Source organism: Chlorocebus sabaeus, chromosome 23 (genome assembly GCF_047675955.1).
Source record: "Chlorocebus sabaeus isolate Y175 chromosome 23, mChlSab1.0.hap1, whole genome shotgun sequence".
NCBI lineage: Eukaryota > Metazoa > Chordata > Mammalia > Primates > Cercopithecidae > Chlorocebus > Chlorocebus sabaeus.
In genome coordinates this window covers 6,764,025-6,782,737 of record NC_132926.1, presented here as the reverse complement: position 1 = coordinate 6,782,737, position 18,713 = coordinate 6,764,025, and the positions used below count along the sequence as shown (strand labels likewise).

Genomic DNA, 18,713 nt, shown 5'->3' with positions numbered 1-18,713 from the left:
TTTCCCGGCAGAAAAAACAACCTGTGCAAATGGCCTGTGGTATGGTCTGCTTGGCCTAGTCCAGGGAGGGGGAAGAAGCCACTGTGGTTGAGGTGTGGAGAGAGAGGTAAAGAGTGGTGAGAGATGAGATCTGAGAGGCGGCTCTAGCAAACCACGTAAGGTAAGGCCTCTTAGCAGTGACAAGGAACTTGGATTTTACCTGAACTGTATCAAGAAGTCACGGGAGGTCTGGAAGCAGGGAAGTAGACAGGCACGATCTGATTTACACTTTTCAGAGATTATCTGAGCTGCTTTGTGAATGGCAGGTGAGCAAGAGAGGCGTCCAGAAGACCAGTTTGGAGGCTCTTGTCATTCCAAGATGACAATGACTTGGATGCATAGTGCAGCAATAGCCTCCCCAGAAGCTGTGAACTGAGACCTAGGGGACCATGGCCCCTCGTCCTCTGCCTCGCAGCCCCTGGCACAGGGCTGGTCCGTGGTGACAGAATGGCTTGAGGTGGTGCATCAATCAGCAGTGGCATGTGTCTGAAATGCATGCTAGCTGAACCCTCCTCGCTTTCACCATCCTTTGCCAAGCTTCCATGGAAATCCCCCTCCACACACCAGGCTCCCCAAGCAAACCGGGTCAGCCCAGCTGACCGCCTGCCTCCCCGGCACTGGGCTGCTGTCCAGGCCTGGCGAAAATCTCTCACCATCCTGCCCACCCAGGCTCCCTCCACGGAGATCTTTGCGGTTAGCACAGTGGCCTCGATATCTTGATATTCAGGAGACGGGTTTTCCCATCTGAGCCTTCGTTTTCTCATCTGGAAGGCGGGCATTATTCTCCTTACCCCAAAACCCCTTTTCCCAAAGTCCACTTCCTTACTTCTCTCTCTCTTCATCCCTTCCTTCAACCAAAACAAAGCCACTCTAGGGTTTTTGAAGTTTCCTGATTTTTTTTTTTTTTTTGGTAATTAATAACCCCTGAACTAATTAATTTCTGCATTTGTGTTTCTAGATTTCAGATTCCAGAATTATTCAAGCTTTTCCTCAAAACTAGTTATTTCCCCCTTCTAGCCTGACTCTAGCTGGGCCCTGGGCGCCCAACGTGAGGGCTGCCACCTGACCCCCTGGGTCCAGCGCCCACCCGGGGCAGGTCTCCAGCTGTGGCCACTCAGCCAGTATCTGCGCAGGTGAACCATGGGGCTCAGGAACAGGCGGTTGTCCGGTCAAGGGCGGGCTCGCAATCAGCGGGGCGGGGAGAGGGAAAGAGCCAGGGAGAAAAGGGAGAGAAAGAGGGGGCAGTGTGTCAGAAAGGAAGAGGAAGGGGCAAGTGTCAGAGTCGGCGAGATGAGGAGGGAGGGTGAAGGAGAACGGAAAATAGAAAGTGGGTGAGACCGTGGGAGAGGGAGACTGGGGGAGAAAATGTGGGTGTGTGCGCGCTGAGAGAGAGAGAGAGAGAGAGAGAGAGAGAGAGAGAGAGAGAGAGAGACTTGGAGAGGGAAGGAAGGGAAGGAGCGTTGAGAGCAAGGAGGAGCGAGTTGGGGGCGGAGACGAGGAAGTGGGTGCGAGGCGCGGGGCGCAGGCCGTGCGCGCGCCGCCCGCTCCATCCCTGCCCGGAGCGCAGCCGGCGCGGGCGCGGGACCGAGGCGAACCGGGTGCGGAGCCAACGCCCGCGGCAGCAGCACCAGGTAACGCGGCCGCCGCCTCCCCGCGGGGCCTCGGCGCGGGGTGGGGTCCCGGGCGGGCTTGGGGACCCGTCGTGGGCTGGCGGAGCCGCCTGAGGGGCTGCTCCGGGATCCCCGGCGGCGGTCGTGGCCCCGAACCCGGGTTCGAGACCCGGCCCCACCGCTCCCTGGCTATGCCTGACCTTGGGCAGGTGCCTCCGCTTGGCCTGTGAGCCTCAGTTTCCTTCTCTGTGACCGCCGGGGTTGTGCCTTCCCCAAGGGGGCGTTGAGAGCTCAGGATGCATTCCCAGTCCGCGGCAGTGCTCGGGACGCGGTTCGGCTTTATGTCCTCTTTGCCCGCGAGGGGTGGATTTGGAAAGTCCACTTGCGCCGAAACAGTCCCCGTTTTGTCCCTGGGTCTGGGTGGTGGCATTTTCTCGCGGCGATGTGTCTGTCGGAGCATGGAGCAACTTTCTGCTAAAGGGAAGCCAGCGGAGGGCGAGGGCTGGTGGGGAGGGGGCTTCTATGTCTCAGGGAACGAGAACGACCTGCCTTCATCCCGCTGGGCTGCTGCTTGCTGCCCGACGACCGTTGACTGGAGCCACGACAGGCAGCGCTCAGCGGGTGGGAGTCCTTGCTAGGGACATCTGGACGTGGATTCGCCTGTGGGATGAGCGGAGCAAGTGGCCTCTTTTGATAGGAATCCCAGTTTGCGCATTGACCTTGAGCTTGAGAGCCTCAGTTTCCTTCTCAGGGCCATGCTAATCCCCCCACCCCGTCCATGAGGTGTTGTGAGGTGAACGAGGTGGGGCAGGAAAGTGCCTGTGTGCTGTGGTGGCCCCCAGTGGCAGCTGTCATGCCCTAGCTCAGGTGGGCCCAGTCCTGGAGGGGGTTGCCTCTTGGGAAGTCATTTCTACGTTCTAGGTCCCCTTTGTGTCCTTTGCCAGAGAGGGTCAGTTGGTGAAGCTGGGTGGTGGCCAGGCTGGACTTGAAGCAGGGCAGGGCCTAGGGAATGTGGGGGCCCAGAAGCTTCAGCCTCCACTCCACACCTATCCTGAGGCTGATGCTCCTCTAGACATGACGTCTCTCAGATGGCAGTTTTTGTCCTGTGAAGACTCCTGGCATAATCTCTCAGCACCTCAGTTTCCTTATTTATAAAAGGAAGTTATAAATTCCTCCCTACTAATGAGTTTCCTGTCCCTGGAGGTTATCCAAGGCAATTGGATAGATTACATTTTTTGACATCTCTGGGTTTGGATGGTGGCATTTTCTCCTTTTATCTGAGCTGGGATACAAGGAGAATTCAATATCATGAGAAAATAACTTATCTCGAGAACCTGCTCCTTGCAGGCCAGGTACTTGGTGCATTACAAGTATGGCATTGGTTAGAGTCACCACAGCAATCCTGGGAAACTGGTGCCATCAAATCCCAATTTACAGATGAGGAAACTGAGGTTCTCAGAGGTATTGATTGCCATGTGGTCACACCAGTAGGAAATGCCTGTGCAGAGACTGGAACCAGGTCTGCCCGCCTCCAGGGTGCTTCTGGTTGTATCGTGCTGGCCCCGAAATATGACTGTATAAGTTGTGGCATAGCACAGGGCCTGGCACATGGCACGTGCGCGATCAGCACTGGCTTCTTGTTCCATGTGTCATAGGAAGGGCTGCTACAAAGCACTGGAGAAAGTGAGCCTGAAGGCTGGCAGCAGGGTTGGGGTACTCTTTCCAAGAGATTTCTCTCAGGGTCTGGAAGGAAGGAAGGTCACTACTCAGTACTACATAAGATGCCGATGTCAGACTGACTCACCCCAGTCCACCAATTTCTTTGCTTTCTCCATCACCTTGTCCCGGTTAACCTTGTCTTTATTCATCTCAGTCTAGGCTAATTCTCCTGAGCTCACAGGCACATCCCACTCTCCATTCTAGGCTGATGATTAACTACTGACCCTCCCAGGCGACATTCCATGGGAAAAAAAAGACCAGCTGTGGTCCATCTCCGCCAACACCCCATAGTAAGGGAAACAGGATTAAGTTCCAATCCCAAAGATTTAATTCAGACTTGAGGAAGAAATCCCTGATGATGGGGAAAAGGGTGTCCCAGCAGGCTAGAGAGGTTCCTTTGCCAAAAAATGTTTTAAAGAAGAGGAGTACATCCAAATGAAAGGATGGAGATATGAACAAAGCCTCTTTCATGTGCAGAGATATTCATCAACAGTCAGAAAGTGCCTAAATGTCCAACAGTAGGGAATCAATAAAATTAGAGGACGCACATGTGACCACCAAAAGTTGAGAGATTTTAGTGAATGGAAACATGTTTTGCATCGGCATGCAGATGGCAGGGTCCCAAATATGTGGCAAGAGCTTGGAAAAAAGACTGGAAGGAAATAGGCTAAAGAGTGTTAACAGTGTTTGCCCATGGATGGTGGGGTTGTGGGAGATGTGTTCCCTGACTACTTTTTCTTGACTTTCCAAATTTTATGCAATGAGCATGTTCTTTAATAATTAGTGGACTACCTGGCTTCGAGTTCTGAGAGCAGGGAGGAGGGTGCCTGATTGAAAAACAGGTAACTTATGGTTCAGTAAGGGTGCACTGTATCTGAGGGTGCCCTGTCTCAGGCCTACAATAAAGACTGAATTGTCTCTAAAAGGGTTCAAGTAGTGTTTTCCAGGTTGAAATTTTCACCATGTTCTTGTCTTCTATCTTGTCCCCTCCAATTCTGATACATCCTTTATCCTACTGTCAATTTGGTAATACAGAGCTGAGGCTACTGCTCCCCTGCTCAGAAATATTCCAAGACTCCTCATTACCAAATGGATCAAGACCAAAGTCCTCAGACTGGCATACATGGCTCATGATGGTCTAGTCTCTGGCCAGCCTTCTCGCCTCCAGCTACCCCACCCACCCACCCTCTGCTGGTCCACCTACAACAATCCACATCCAGCTGGCAGAATGAACTGTGTTCTTGCCCACCTCCAAACTTCCCAGTTGGAATTTCTCTTGCCTGCAATGCCCTCCTTTGCTTAGCAACCCCATCCTACTCTTCCTGCAAGATTCCATTCAAACCAGATCTTTTAGGACCCCACAGTTTACAGGTATGCTCCTCCCCCAGGACTCCTTAAAGATGGGGACGATGTAAACTGTCTTCTCCTTGCCAGCACCCAGGATGCAGCTGGCACATGAAGGCTTATCAGTAATAGGGGCAATTATGTCGAGGCCTGGCAGGCCCCTTAGAAGAAATACAAAATTATTGATATCAATAATATCTGTTATTTGTTGTATTCTTACTATGTTCTCATGACAACCCTATGGGTCTCACTTTCAGACTGGAAACTAAGAGTAACATGCGTTCGGCCACTTGCCCAATGTCTAACAGAATTCGAACACTGGCCATCTAAATCCACAGCCTACACTCCTAATCAGGGTCAGGAAGGGTTGACAGATTCAATCAACCAACATTTAAGCAGGGATCACAGAGATGCTGTAAAAAGCAATGCATCCCTGCACTGTAGAGGTGAAGAAATGGCACAACAATGACCTCCAAAGTGTAAGGGTTTGTGCTAGATACTGGGAACCCAGGCATATATAAGATGTCATTGCAGGCTGGACACAGTGGCTCACACCTGTAATCCCAGCACTTTGGGAGGTCAAGGCAGGAAGATCACAAATTCAGGAGTTCAAGACCAGCCTGGCTAACATGGTGAAACCCCGTCTGTAATAAAAATACACAAAAATTAGCCGGGCGTGGTGGCAGGTGCTTGCAGTCCCAGTCCCAGCTACTTGGGTGGCTGAGGCAGGAGAATCGCTTGAACTTGGGAGGCAGAGGTTGCAGTGAGCCAAGATTGTGCCACTGTACTCCAGTCTGGGCGACAGAGTGAGACTCTGTCTCAAAACAAAACAAAACAAAACAAAACAAAAAAAACAAAAAAAAGCCATTGCTACACGGAGCTTACAGACAGTGGGGTGTGGGGAGAGTGGTGTGTAAGCAGGGTCCTCAGGGCTTTGACAGGGGTGTTTAGGAAACTGTGAGGCCTCAGGGGATGCAGGTGAAGGCTGCCCAGAGGGGATGATATTTGAAATAGATCGGGAAGAATAAGTAGGAATTCACCAGGTGAGCCACGGAGGTTGCAACGATGGTTCTCAACTGGGGACGTTTTTGCCCCTTGGAAGACAATTGTCAACGTCTGGAGCTATTTTTGATTGTCACAACTTGGGGAGGGGGAGTGCTGGCGTCTAGTGGGTAGATGCCAGAGATGCTGCTAAACTTCCCACAATACACCGGACAGCCCTCATCACCAAAAATTATCCTGTCCCAAATGTCAATAGTGCGGAGGTTGAGAAAGCCTGGGTTGGAAGAGAAGAGCATTCCTGACCAGGGATCAGCTGGTTCAGGTACCCACAGGTGTTTACCAAGTGCCTTCAAAGCACCGGTCCTTTGAGCCTGAGGTTGCTCTATTGGTCACCTGGCCTCCCTTCTTCCCTTCTGCCCCCACTGACCTCAAGCAACAAGGGTGGTCTTTTTAAACATAAGAGCGTTATAGAGATATAATTCATATGCTATAAAAGTCACCAATTCAAGTGACAAGTGCATAATTTTTAGGATATTCACACAGAGTTGTGCAGCCGTCACCACTACCTGATTTCAGACCACGTTCGCTATCTCCAAAAGAAACCTGTCCTCATTAGCAGTCACCCTCTATCCACTCCCCACTCCCACTCAAGGCTCAGCAGCCACAGGTCTACTTGCCCTCTCTCTAGATTTGCCTATTCTGGACATTTCACAAAAATTGAATCACACAATAGGTTTTGTGACCGATTTCTTACACCTGGCATGTTTTTACGGTTCATCCATGTTGTTGCATGTGTCAGCACTTCATGCCTTGTTATGGCTAAATAATGTTCCACGGTATGGATAGACCACATTTTCTTCATTCACCAGTTGATGGGCATTTGGGTTGTTTCTGCTTTTGGGCTACAATGAATAACGTTGCTGTGAACATTTGCATATAGGCTTTTGGGGAGACATATATTTTCATTTTTCTGGAATATATGCCTAAGAGTACAATGACTAGGTCACACGGTGATGAAGCTTTGACTTGGCGCCTGTTTGAGGAATTGCCAAACTGTTTCCAAAGAGGTTGCACCCTCTTACATTCCCACCAGCAGTGCGTGGAGGTCCTAGTCCTTTCCAAAGCTTCTTAGGTCTTTTGGATTCTAGCCATCCTTGTGGGTGTGAAGTGGTGTCATTCTGGTTTTGGTTTACATTTCCCTGAGGGCCAATGAATTTGAGCATCCTTCGGTGTGCTTGTTGGCCATTTGTGTATCTTCTTTGGAACACTGTCTATTCAGATCGGAGTCACCTTTTAAACTTCATTGAGTCATTCCTTACTTGGACTGAAAGGCAGTCTCCATAGAAGTCTATCAGGTGCCCTCCATCAGGCCCTGCCCGTGCCCTGTCTGCCTTTCTCCGCACTCAGCTCTGGCCAAAGCCTCAAAAGGGCCAGCTCATTCCCCACCGGCCCTTTGTACTCGCCAGTTCCTCTGCCCAGCTTGCCCTTTGCACAGCAGCTCAAGGATCAGCCTCAGAGAGGCCCTCCTTGTCCTCCCAGTCTCAAGGACACTTCTTCAGCCCCCCTCTGGCACACTTCAAGTTTCCTTTGATCGTATTTTCCTATTTGATAAGATCTTGAAGCACTCCAGGTGTGACTACACCTTTGACTCACTGTGTGACCCTGGGCAAACCACCTCCCCACTCTGAGCCTCAGCTGCCCCATTTGAAAACCAGAGGAAGTGGGACTGGCTGATTGCAAAGGGCCTTTCCAGCTCTGCCCTTATCTGATGCTGTGTGACGGCACTGCCAGGAGGGTGCAGGCCTGGCGCTATTGCTGTGAGAGAAGCGTGGCTGGAGCCAAGTTGGTCACGGACTGGAGCAGGCAGCATGGCTGGTTATTGCCAGCCCCTTGGGGACAGTCTGCAAGAGCTTGTGGCAGCTTTGACCTGGCACCCAACATCCAGTAACAGGAGGAAGGATTGCAAACACCTCCAACTCCAGCAAGGACTGGACACTTTGGCCACTTTGGGCTCTAGAATTGCCCATTTTTCCTGGGAGAATGATCTAACAGCCAAAGCCTCTGTGAACATGAGGGCCACTCATTCACTCATTCGGTCACTCACCAAATGCTTCCTGGGGCCCTGCTTGTGCTCAGTCAGTCCTGGGCAGTGCACTGAAGATTCAGCAATGGATGCGTCTGACACCTGAGAAAAGATTCCAGCATAGTGGGGAAGACAAACAGGTGCATGGGAATGCAGCAGGTAGACACAGAGCGTCTGGGTATTCCAGGTGTACAAAGGGCGTGCACAAGGAAACAGAGCTGTAAAACGTCCAGGGGTGTTCAGAGCATTCAGAATGGTTAGGCTTGACCTGAGACCCCAGGGCAATGGGGGCAGGTAATAGAGGAATCAAGGGCGCAGACCTTGAAAAGTCCTCAGTGTCAAGCTGAGGTGTTCGGATTTTGTCCTGTAGGCAGTGGGAGCCACAGAAGGATTTTTTTTTTTTCCTTTCACCCAAACTGGAGTGCAGTGGTGAAATCACGGCTCACTGCAGCCTTGACCTCCTGGGCTCAAGCCATCCTCCCACCTCAGCCTCCCAAGTAGCTGAGGCTACAGGAGAGCCCCACCATGCATGGCTGCTTTATTTTTTTCTTCATAGAGGCAGGGGCTCGCTGTGTTGCCCAGGCTGGTCTCAAACTCCTGGGCTCAAGAGATCCTCTTGCCATGGCCTGTTAATGTGCTGGGATTACAGGCATGAGCCACCGCACGCAGCCTGCACAAAAGGATTTTCAGCTGAGGATAGAGGCGATCCGGTTTGCATTTTCTAAAATGCCTTTTCTCCAGACAGTGCGGAGGAGGGTGGGGCTGAGGAGAGAGCAGGAGGCCAGGAACCTAATCAGGATGCCCTGGCTCTTTCTCTTCATCTTGTGCAGGGATGAAGGCCAATATTCTGCAGCTGGAGAGGAAAGGACAGCTTCAAAGCTGAGAGGTAAAATCATCTGAAGGGGCTATGGGTTGAAGGAAAGGAAGGAATCTAAGTAATGAATGACATGGGAACAGCTGATGCCAGCCTCCTGGGGTTCCTGCTACGACCGAGGAGGCACAGGAGCTGCGGGAGCTGGCATTTGAGCATGGCATTTTCCAGGTGGCTGGAGAGGGGGAGTAGAGGCAGTGGGAGAGGGAGGTCCAGACCCAGGGATCTGGATATGCACAAGCGCAGAAGGGTGAGAATTAAAGAGAATTAAACAGTGAGAGGCCCTGGATGCCTCAAGCACAGAGGGTGTGATGGCAAGATGGAAGGGGAAACTGAGGCTGGAGTGGGCAGGAGGGGCATCCCTGCTTGGCATCAGAGGACTGTTAGAACCCAGAGCAGGGGTCCTGGCTACAGGAACACTGACTGTTGCTTCCAGGCACAGAACACTCGCTGCCCTAAGAAAGCCTATTGCTAGAGCTAGAAAGTTCTGAACACTTTACCACACTCCCAGGGCCAGAGATGGGTGCCTGTCAGTCTGACTGTCAAACAGGCGGAAGGCAGATTCCCCCGAACTATTGACCAGTGAATGTGATGTCAACTGAGGCCAAGCTCTCAAAGCAATTATAAAATGGGGAAGATTGGTTAGAAAAGGAAGGAGGAAATGCTGGAAACTGACCTAGCCCTCCAAGAACACCAGGAACACGCCAAGATCATAGATGGCAGCTGGCAGAGGACTTTTGCAGAGACTACAGGATATTTTTGTTTAGGAAAAAAAAAAACGAGCCAACAGTTTTAAATGAGATTTCATTGAAAAGTTAGGACATTTTATTTCAAACCCAGAAGATTTTACTTAACATCCAGATTTCCAGTTTCTGGAGAATGTGCAGCTCTGATGGCACTGAGCCCATAGTGGCCACAGCTGCGTAGTGGCTGCCCCTCCAGCTGGGCGCTACACCCCCACTGTGGGTGCAGCCTGCCATGTTTCACCTGCCTGCCTGAGCCCTGAGGCCCTGGGATCTGGGACCCCAGGACCAGCCTCATCCCTGTCTCTGCCCTGCTACCTAGAGGCTGGGCCAGTAGGAGTTCCTTGCCCTGCAGCCCCCAAACTGTGTTCCTCGAAGCATGAGTCTCAGAGAAGGCTTTGTGGACGTGGGATCTGGGGCCTCATTTGGCTGTCTGGAAGCCCTGCTACTCCCAGCCCCTCTCAGTCACAGTACAGGTTGGTGAGTTCAGTCAAGTCCTCAACAGAGACCCCAGCTGACATGACCCTTGCACTAAGGCACAGATTCCTTTTTTTGTTTTTTGAGATAGAGTCTCACTCTGTCACCGAGGCTGGGGTGCAGTGGTGCAATCTCAGCTCACGGCAGCCTCGACCTCTCCAGCTCAGGGGATCCTCCTCACCTCAGCCTCCCAAGTTGCTGGGACTACAGACGTGCACCACCTCACCCTGCTAATTTTTTGTATTTTTTTTTTTTTTTTTTTGTAGAGACGAGGTTTCACCATATTGCTCAGGCTGGTCTTGAACTCCTGGGCTCAAGCAATCCACCCGCCTTGCCTCCCAGAGCGCTGGGATTACAGACATGAGCCACTGCACCCAGCCTCCAGATCCCTTTTTTTGAAGTAGCACCTTTAACAAATATCCACAGAGCTCATTTGGGACCCTGTTGCCTCTTCTAAAGACTGATTAGATAGTTGTGTTTCTTCTTTTCACTTTTTGAGTAGCTAAGACCTTCATGTGGTTCAAAAGTACAATATACAAGGTGCACAACGAAAGGCCTCATTGCACCCTGGCCGCCATCTGCCCAGTCCCTGCTCAGAAAGAGAAGAGGTCTCTTTTGTTAATTTGTTGTGGTTTATTCTCACAGATTTTCTTTTTGCAAGTAAAGGCATATATATATGTAATGTATAGTCTTATTTTTGGCCCAAAGGGGAATATATTATACATACTATTTTGCACCTTACATGTTGTTTTTTAGTCACTGTAGACTTCACTCTCAACGTAGAAAACTTTGAATAAAGAAATGTGAGGGCCGAGCGAGGTGGTTCATGTCTGTAATTCCAGCACTTTGGGAGGCCGAGGTAGGCAGATCACCTGAGATCAGGAGTTCAAGACCAGCCTGGCCAATGTGGTGAAACCTCATCTGTACTAAAAACACAAAAATTAGCCAGGTGTGGTGGCAGGTGCCTGTAATCCCAGCTACTCGGGAGGCTGAGGCAGGAGAATCGCTTGAACCTTGGAGGCAGAGGTTGCAGTGAGCCAAGACTGCGCCACTGCACTCCAGCCTGGGTGACAAGAGCAAAACTCCATCTCAAAAAAAAAAAAAAAAAAAAAAAAAGAAAGAAAGAAAAGAAAAAGAAAAAGAAACGTGCAAAGAAGACAGAATAACCAGTATGACCATCCAAAATAAAACCATCCAGTCTGTCCTACTAGGCATAAATTTTTTTTTGCTGTCCCCCCACATCTCCTGGAAGTTGACAGATTAGGAGTTCATAGTTATCATCATTGTATCCTTACAATTTGAATCCTGCTATTTTTTTGACTTAAATATAAGCATTTCCCCTCATTATTTCATAGTTTCCAAGAAATGATAGTAATAGCTATAGTAATTTCATTATGACATAATTTAACCATTGCTCTAGTTTTGAACATATAGGTCATTCCCAATATTGCCCATTGTCGAGAATATGGTCATATCTACAGTTGTTTCAAATATTTGTAATTGGGCAGAGTGAGCATCTCTAGAAAGTGGGCCACCTAGGCCAGGAGCTGAAAAGCCATGGTTTGGTGCCCCAGGGCTGGGACTGTGTGGGAATGAGGTTCTGGAAGGGGAAGGTCGGGCGGGATACAGGCACCTGGGAAGCTGGAGGAAGGTAGGTGCCAGTGTGGGCCAAGCACTGTGCTGTGGGCTTGTGCATCACGCATGTGCAGTATTCACGCTCACCGTGTGTGAACAAAGAATTGAGTGCTGGGGCTTGGCACACATTTGCCCACTGACTCTGCACAGCCGTCAGACAGTGGGGAACTGCAGGGATTTCTTTCCTCCAGTTGAGAAGTCTGAGGCAGAGACCCCCGCTGCCAGCCATTGCACGCAGGGTGGGGGCACAGGGGAATGTCACTCAGGAAGTTGGCTCCAGAAGGGTGTTGATCTTGACCCCATACACCTGTTAACTCCCTTGTGAGGCTGGGTTATTAGCCCCATTTTACAAGAAGGGAAATTGGGGCTCAAAGCAACGTCATCTGGCCAAAATTGACTAACTGGTAGGAGCAGAGCTGGACTAGAACTCACTGCAGCTGCTGTGAACAATGCCTTTTTGCATGAGGTGCTGGAGACTGAGATGGGAGTCGCGGTGAGGGGCCGGCTAGGAGGAAGGGCCCAGGGTGGTCAGTGAGGAGGACTCCAGCCATTCTGCCGGCTGTCCAGAAAGAACCGCGTGCTCCCAGAAGCAGAGCGAGGGTGATGGGCACTCAAAGACTCTCAAGGAAGGGCAGCAAGGTCAGGGCAGAGTTGTCCAAATCCAGAAAGAGGGTGGGAGAAGCAGGGGAGAGGGGAGCTCCCCAGCATGGAAGGAATGTTGAGGGCAGGACTCACTCAGTGCAGAATCAGGGAGCAAAGTGCAACAATGTCCACAAAGAGCCGATCTCGCAGTTCCCCAGGAGGTCCCTGCTTTGGTTTTTGTTTTGTTTTGTAAGGTAGGGTCTCCCCCAGCTCAGGCTGGAGTGCAGTGGCACAATCAAAACTCGATGCAGCCTCCACCTCGCGGGCTCAGGCTATCCTCCCGCCTCGGCCTTCCAAAGTGCTGGATGACAGGCATGAGCCACAGCGCCTGGCCCTGCTCTGTTGAATGCATTTGTTTTTGAGATTCCAAAGAGACACAGCAATAGAGAGGAGAGAATGATGAATCCTGCATCCCCCTTTCCCAGCCTCACTATTTTCAGCCTTTTGCCAGTTGTCTTTCATCCCTGCCACCACATAATATTTTTTGTTTGTTCATGTGAATATTTTAAAGAAAATCCAAGGCATCATGGCACTGTGCTTGTGAGAATTTCTTTCTTTTTTTTTTATTTCAGACAGAGTCTCGCTCTGTCGCCCAGGCTGGAGTGCAGTGGTGCAATCATCTCAGCTCACTGCACAGTCTGCCTGCCGGGTTCAGGTGATTCTCTTGCCTCAGCCTCCTGAGGAGCTGGGATTACAGGCACCCACCACCACGCCCGGCTAATTCTTGTAGTTTTAGTAGAGATGGGGTTTCACTGTGTTGGCCAGGCTGGTCTCAAACTCCTGACCTCAAGTGATCCACACACCTTGGCCTCCCAGAGTGCTGGGATTATAGGCGTGGGCCACCGTGCCTAGCTTCAGTGTTTGGGTTTATTTCTAACTGGCGAGCGCATGGCACCTCCCCATTGCTGCAGCTAGCAGAACGACAGAACAAACACAATTCCTTAACATAACCCAATGCCTGATTCGCGTTCAAGTTTCCCCGATTGCCTCAAGATGCCTTTGTACCATGATTCTGTTCACATCAGGATCCAAGCAATGTCCCTTTTAATGCTTTCAAAAAGCACTAGAGCTCCACTAGAGGAATCCTGCCTTCACCGTTCATGGACTGAGCAGAACCAGGGAGACTGGATACTTCTGTAACTTGGTGCCGCTTTTCCAAGGAGCCCAGATTCACTAACCACAGGAGCAGCTCCCTCGGGGTGACAAACTCTGATGCTTCCGAGGCCAGGCAGGTGGTGTCACTGTTCTGCTCGGTGTCACTCCCTGTGGGCTTGTGTCTGGCCAAACAGGCTCCTAGCACCAGGCTCCAATCCAAAGGGGACAGGTGGGAATGAGGGCCAGGGCTGTTTTTCAAGAGTAATTGGAGCCAGGCCTGTAGTCCCAGCTACTCGGGAGGCCAAAGCAAAAGGATCTCTTGAGCCCAGCAGTCCAAGACCAGCCTGGGCAACATAGTGAGACCCTGCCTCAAACAAAATTATTGTTTTTTAAAAAACTAACTGGAAACCTAGACTTCTTACATGAAATCTCCTGATTGTTAAAGGTTGCCTCTTAAAAAAAAATTGATAAACATTGTTTGAACCCAACAGCACTCCTCAGTAGACTGAATTCAGCCTGTGGCCATTGATTCCATCTTTGGTGTCCAAAAATTTGAAAACGAGGGGAGACACATGTTGTTTGAAGGAAATGACCTCCCCATCTTTGGAGGTAATCAAGGAGAGGCAACCTGGCCATCCATCGGAAATACTGGACAGGGACTCTTCCACTCACAGTGACCACTAGGCTATTTCCTGTCCTCGGTCCTACTAATAGATCATTGAGAAATCCCACAACTTCCCCTCGGACCAGCAGTGTGCCTGAGAGCACTGCCACAGCCAGGCTGCAAATGCACCCACCTGCCTGGGGCAGAACCCTCAAGACCCTTGAGCCCACCAGAGACCCGTGGAGAGTCTACACGATTAAACCTAATCCCCACCCTCATTGTTGGCCAAAGACTGGCCACATGAGGATGACGACAATCTCTTCCAGGCAGACAGCTGCCTGGGCTGGTTCTTGATTTGCTTTGCCAGGCCATGTCCAGATTTGGGCCTGTAGCAATGCTTACCAAGCCTCATCTGAATGCAGTGGTGGGCAAACAGACATGGGGCCTGCCCTGTGGCACTTACACTCACCTGGTAGGGGCCAACAGAGAAAGAAGGAATGGCACACATGGGGTTAAGGACAAGGTGTGCTAAGTGTGTACAATGATGCCAAGAATGTATAACCAGACGTCTAATGTCCGTTGAGAGTGCTGCGTGGGGATGGGGCTGTGCTTTGGGGAACTGGAGGACAGTTCTGTGCGCAGAAGCCTCTGAGTGAGGAAAAGAGAAGTTGGGGATCCATATTAGAAAGTTCCCAGGAGCCAGATGGATTGCCCAAGGCTTTGTGGGGCACTGCATGGGCTTGGTTTTCCTCAGCAGAGCGGAGATTGCGTAAGATAATCAACGGGTATAAATGTTCCTGGCAAGGGTTATCTGTGTGCTGCTGCTATCTTTAAGGTGACCCAGCTGGTTGCAGGACTTCTGCCTGTAAGAGAAAGTTGTACCTTGGCAGAAGGGCAAAACCTCCAAGGGAGGGGGTTGGGGGAGAGAACAGAGAGGGAGGGAGAGACGTGTAGTCAGCGGCAGCGCTGGTATCCAGTTCATGTGGCCACAGCTGCTACCGATGGTGGAGGTGATGGTGGTGATGGTGGCGACAGCAAGCCTGGAAAAAGGAACTTGGACTTCTTCTCTGAACCTCAAAGCTTTTCAGAGACGCACAAAAAAGTTTGCAAACACACACACATACACCCAAAGGGCCAGGTATAAAATACAAAAAAAATGATAAAATTGCCAGTATTACATGTCCAGTTGAACATCTGCAAATGTAACATCATGCCAACTGGTCAAAGTCAGCTGCCTAAGTCAAATAGCCATATACAAATTATATTTTCTTTGCAAAGTGCATAAATTGCAATGTATTTGTTATGCAGTGAAGTATGACCTCCCAAAGAAAGAGGGCGTAGAGCTCTGTAAATGTCCCTAAATGGCTGTGGCTCATTGGCAAACACTTTGTAAGATAGTAAGCCCCCCATCGATGGAGGTGTGCAAGGACAGCCAGGGTGACTGCCTCTCTAGGGTGCTACAGAAGAGGTTCCTGAACACGAGGAGCACTGTGTTTTACTTCCACCCAGAGCTCTATTTTACTATGGAGGACTCGTGATTCCTTGTCTTCTCCCCTCCACATACACACATACAGTTGCTGGAAGAGACCTTTGAAATATTCTAAGCCCATCTTCACATTTTTCTGCTGAGGAAACTGAGGGTATGAAACTTGCTTGAGGTAACATAGCAAGCCAGAGTCACACCAGAGACACAAACTCAGGATCCGTATTCCCAGCCCAACGTTTTTCCCACCGCAGCTGCTGCCCCTAAGCAGTTTTGCCCATGGGTGGCAGGGATGTGGGCTTCCCTGAAAACATTGGCGATCCACATCTTACCTCCCCAAGAACCAAGGCAGACTATTCAGCTATCCCATCTCACCCCTGCCCTGAAAACTCCCTCCCCAGGCCTTTGCCACACTCGCCAGCCCCCTGCGGATGGAGGACTTTGGCCAAGTCACAAAACATCATAAACCTTAATTTTCTTATCTATAAAATAGAGATGGATAGTGGTACCCACATAATAGGGTTGTTGAAGAGATTAAATGGGATAATGTATTTAAAATATTTCAAACATTACTTGATACTTTCAAAGTGCCCAATAAATGGGATATTGCATTGTTATGATGGTTATTTTCAAATGCATTTAGCCAATTGAGTATTAGTGGATTCCCCATTAAGTGCCTGTTAGGGAGCAAGGCGGAGTGGATCCTGGATCCTGGATCCTGACCCTCGCCAAGCTCCCATTCCAGTAGGGAGAGACAAATAGTGAACCAATAGAGAAACACACGAAATGCTAGGAGGGCCACATGGGGGGGGGATGTTAAAGAGGGTGAATTGAGCTGCCTTGGAGGGGTCCAGGAGGCCCCTCTACAGAGCTGATGTGTGTACCGAGACGGGAATGTCCAGGTCATCAGCAGGTCACAGACCAAGCTCTGGGGAGGAGCAGGTGTGTAGTATCCGAGGAATAAGAGCAAGGTTAGGGGAGCCAGTGTGCACCCACTGAGGCCTCAGGTGGTAAAAGAGGAGATGGAGCAGGTTGCCGGGGATGCCGATCACAAGGGGCCTTCTGAACCGGCGGTAAGAGTGCGGAACAGGACAGAACTGGCGAGGTAGAAGCAGGCAGGTGCTCGTGATTCAAGCGCCAGCAGCAGGGAGGCTGGTGAGGACCTGTCTCAAAACTTCAGGCAAGAGAGGGCGATGGCTCGAACTAGGACTAGGACGGGGCCAGCTGCAAAGGAGAGTAGGGGTGTGTGTGTGTGTGTGTGTGTGTGTGTGTGTGTGTGTGTGTGCATGAGCGCATTTCACAGGCAGAAACCACAGGGTTTGCTGATGGGTTGGAAGTCAGAGGTGAAGGAGAGATGGGAATCAAGAAGAATGCCGGCCAGGCGCGGTGGCTCACTCCTGTAATCCCAGCACTTTGGGAGGCTGAGGCAGGCGGATCATGAGGTCAGGAGATGGAGACCATCCTGGCTAACACGGTGAAACCCCGTCTCTACTAAAAATACAAAAAATTAGCCAGGCGTGGTGGCGGGCGCCTGTAGTTCCAGCTACTGGGGAGGCTGAGGTAGGAGAATGGCGTGAACCCGGGAGGCGGAGCTTGCAGTGAGCTGAGATCCGGCCACTGCACTCCAGCCTGGGTGACAGAGAGAGACTCCGTCTCAAAAAAAAAAAAAAAATTAGAAGAAGAATGCCTAAGTGTATAACCTGAGCAACCAGGTGTTTGGAGGCTGGGGAGACGCAGGTTAGAAAAAAGAATCAGGGGTCCTTTTCCAGCCCCTCACCTCATGATTTATATGCATTTTGTGCCCATGATATGCAGAACAGACAAGTCTACAGAGACAGAAAGCAGGTCGGCGGCTGCCAGGGGCTAGGGAAAGAGAGGAAGCGGGAGCGACTGATAACGGGAGCAAGGCCTGCTTCTGGGGTGATGAATGTTTTGGAACCAGAGAGAGGTGGTGGTTGCATAACATGGTGAAGATACTGAATGCTCCCCAACACTGCACAATTTAACATGGTACATTGTATGTTATCTGAATTTCACCTCAGTTGTTTTTTTGTTGGTTTGTCTGGTTGGTTTTTTGATGGAGTCTCACTGTGTCGCCCAGGCTGGAGTGCAGTAGTCCATGATCTCTGCTCACTGCAACCTCTGCCCTCTTGGGTTTAAGCCGTTCTCTTGCCTCAGCCTCCCGAGTAGCTCGGATTACAGATGCCCGCCACCATGCCTGGCTAATTTTTGTATTTTTAGTAGAGACAGAGTTTTGCCATGTTGGCCAGCTGGTCTCGAACTCCTGACCTCAGGTGATCCACCTGCCTCAGCCTCCTAAAGTGCTAGGATTACAGACGTGAGCCACCACACCCGGCCACCTCAGTTTTCTTTTTTAATGTGAAAGAGAAATAAAGACTTTCCCAAACAAACACTAAGGAATTTTGTCATTGGATGCGGCTTCAGGTTCCCATATCGGCTGTTGGCAGAGGCCGAGCAAATGGTGTGAGTCTGTCACTGATAAGGAAACATCACACAAGAACTGGTCACACAAATCAGTGCCGAGGCTGGTTTCATGCCTTCTGCGGGAGGGCGGGCCGGGGGATATGGATGTTCAAAGCCCTGCCTGCGTCTTTACTGTGGCTGTGTGGTCCCAGACAAGTGAGCTTTCCAAACCTCAGTTTTACCATCTATCAGATGGGAACATGAAAATCTCTGCTATCCAGATACTATTATTATCATCTGTCAGGTGCCTGGCACGTGGTAGGTGCTTGGGAAATGGAAGTGGCCAGGGTCTTTGCGTCAAGTCCAGGTCCCCCTCTCCCTCACTATGATGCCTAGGGGATGACACTCATCATCATAAAGTGTCCGCTCTGACCCTGCCATCTAGCGCTGAGCTGGAGGACACACGTCTCAGGGGTAGTGAGACTCTTCCCCGTCTGTGCCAACACCACCAGTTACAGAACCCACCCCCAATTCCAAATTCCAGACAACATTCAGATCCATTCACTTTTCAGCCTGTGCAGAGGAGTCCCGCTGGGGGCTGCAGAGCTTGGGACAAGACGTGCTTGAGGACAGAAGCAAGAACAAGCTCTGCCTGACCAGAGCTCCTGGGAGGCTCCAGACTTTCTTTCCAATGAACAGCCTCAACCAGAAGTCTTTTCCTGCGTATGGACTCTGACCAAATGTCCTGCCAGGAAGCAGTTAAACACCTGCAACCACAAAGATGAAAGACGTGTGGATGTTACAAGGGAGGAAGTGTCTTGTGCTGTTGATACAATTGTAATCACACCATCTCTTTTAAAAGCCCAAGCCCTTTCTCTGCCTACAAAGCCGGATATGCGGAGGCCGAGAAGAGGGACTGTGGAGGCTGACAGACCTGGGTTC

General features: G+C 50.7%; 1 protein-coding gene across 3 annotated transcripts in view; it reads left to right on the top strand.

Moving 5' to 3' along the window:
* The first annotated feature begins 1,267 nt into the window (after positions 1-1,267).
* HRH2 (histamine receptor H2) overlaps positions 1,268-18,713 on the top strand; it is a 53,390-nt gene continuing 35,944 nt past the window's right edge. For 2 of the 3 annotated variants that reach the window (XR_005244428.2, XM_008015353.3), the window contains exon 1: positions 1,268-1,670. The gene's annotated coding sequence lies outside the window, so the exon portion shown is untranslated. The remainder of the gene's footprint in view (positions 1,671-18,713) is intronic. The other variant, XM_008015350.3, reaches the window with a different exon arrangement.